The 2440-nt window shown below is 36.2% G+C and overlaps 1 pseudogene; it reads left to right on the forward strand.

The window, feature by feature from the left end:
• Positions 1–1317: 1317 nt before the first annotated feature.
• On the forward strand, positions 1318–1952 carry LOC112911585 (nascent polypeptide-associated complex subunit alpha pseudogene; annotated as a pseudogene).
• Positions 1953–2440: the final 488 nt, after the last annotated feature.

Raw genomic sequence — 2440 nt, forward strand, 5'->3', positions numbered from 1 at the left:
TGAAACTAAATAAAACGTATTGGTGATATGTCTCTTCTAATGTTCACACACATAGGGCCTACTTACTGCTGATCACTGACATTTATTGAGTTCTCACTACTCTGTGAGTTCTTCTACTGAGACCTATCTGAGAGTAGCCTAAAGAGAGTATATCACAGTTTGTCAAGGTGTCTAAATTACCTTCCCCTCTCTTCCCCTCCCCTCCCATCCCCTGCTGTCCCCTCCCCTCTCCTTCCCTTCCCTTCTTTACTTATTATTTATATATTTGCTAGAGGTGTCATTATATATGTAATGCTCATTATGTTGTTTTCATAATCTTTCCAGAAATTGAGACCTGGCTTTCTCAGCTTTAGTGCTAATGATGTTCTGGGCCAGATAATTTTTTGTTATTGGAGAATGTTTTATGCATTGTAGGATGAGGTTGTGTGATGGTTAATTTTACATGTCAGCTCATCTGGGTCATGGCACTCATGTATTTATTCAAATGTTATTCTAGATATTTTTATGAATGTGCCTTTCTGTATGAGAATAACATTTGAATTGGTGGACTTTGAGTAAAACACATTGCTCTTTATAATATGGTTAGTCTCATCCAATCAAGTGGAGGCCTCAGTAGAATGAAGGCTGATCTCTTCCAAACAATAAATAATTTGGACTCAAACTGTAACTTTTCCCTGAGTCTCCAATCTGCCAGCCTACCGGATTATATTTTGGATCCAAGCTTCCAAAAATTGTGAGGCCATTCTCTTAAATAAATCTTACTTTCTCTGTCTCTCTTTGTCTCTCTATCTCTGTCTCTTGCTCTCTCTCAATATATATATATATATATATACACACACACATATATATCATTCCATATATCTCCCAACAAACAAAAGCCCAGGGCCAGATATCTTCATAGACAAATTTTACCAAACATTTAAAGAGCAGTTAATACCTTTTCTTCTCAAACTATTCCAAAAAATAGAAAAAGGAAGAGAACTTCCATTTTCATTCCAGGAAATCAGCATTACCTGATAACAGTATCAGATAAAGGCTCCACAAAAAAGAACTATAGGCCAGTATCTCTGATAAATTTAGATGCAAAAATCTTCAACAAAATACTGGTAAATCAAATCCAACAAAACATTAAAAAAAATCATTCACCACAATTAAGAGGGATTTATAATTGGGTTGCAGGGGTGATTCAATATTCACAAATCAATCAACATGATACATCACATTAATAAAAGACATTCCTTCTGCAACAGGCATGGACTACTCTTGCTCTCTTCCTTTCCTTTCTGCTGACATCATAGTTCCATGTTCCCTGCAACAATGCCAGTTGAACCCACTGAAACCATGCCTGCTATAAAGCGGTAGTTACCATAGCCTCACACTGAGACAGGGTCTGGAATAGAATCCAACATTGATGAATCAGTACCAGAGTCTGAGAAACAAGATTCCACACTTGGCAACCACACAAGCCCAGCTGGCAGCAGCAGTTGAAATTAATAAAGAACCAGTCAGTAAAGCAAAACAGAGTAAAAAGAAAGTATGGAAGCCTATGTCCAAATGGGTCTGCAAAGGTTACAGGGGTTACTAAGATCACTATTTGGAAATCTAAGAATATCCTCTTTATCATCACAAAACCAGATGTCTGCAAGAGCCCAGCTTCAGATTCCTACATAATTTTTGGGGAAGCCAAGATCGAGGATTTATCTCAGCTGGCACATATGGCAGCTGCTGAGAAATTCAAAGTTCAAGGTGAAGCTGTCTCAAATATTCAAAAAATACACAGACTCCAACTGTGCAGGAGGAGAGTGAAAGGAAGAGGTTGAAGAAGCACATGTAAAGTATAAGGACATAGAATTGGTCATGTCACAAGCAAATGTGTCAAGAGTAAAGGCAGCCAAGTCCTGAAGAAAAATAGGAATGACATTTTAAATGTTATTATAGAATTTACAATGTAACCATCTGAAAACAAGGACCAATTTTTGGTGTTTCAAAAACTGCAGCTTGGTTTGAAATTTATACTGCTTCTACAATTAATAAAGTTACAGCTTCTTGTAGGATGAATAATCAATTGATCAATAGAGAGATACATTAGAGGACAAGAACCATATCATTTCAATAGGTGCAGAAAAAGCATTTGACAAAATATAGCATCCTTTCATGATAAAAGTCCTCAATACAGTAGGTTTAGAGGGATATCCTCAACATAATAAAGGCCATATATGAAAAACCCACAGCTATTATCATCCTTATTGAGGGAAAACTTGGAGCTTTTCCTTTCTGGTCAGAAATGAGATAAGGATATCCATTCTATCCACTTTTATTCAGCATAGTATGAGAAGTCCTAGTCATAACAATAAAACAAAAGAAATAAAAGGAATCCAGATTGGCAAAGAAGTAGTAAAATTTTCACTATTTGCAGATGGTATAATACTGTATATAGAAA

Source organism: Vulpes vulpes, chromosome 7 (genome assembly GCF_048418805.1).
Source record: "Vulpes vulpes isolate BD-2025 chromosome 7, VulVul3, whole genome shotgun sequence".
Classification (NCBI taxonomy): Eukaryota; Metazoa; Chordata; class Mammalia; order Carnivora; family Canidae; genus Vulpes; species Vulpes vulpes.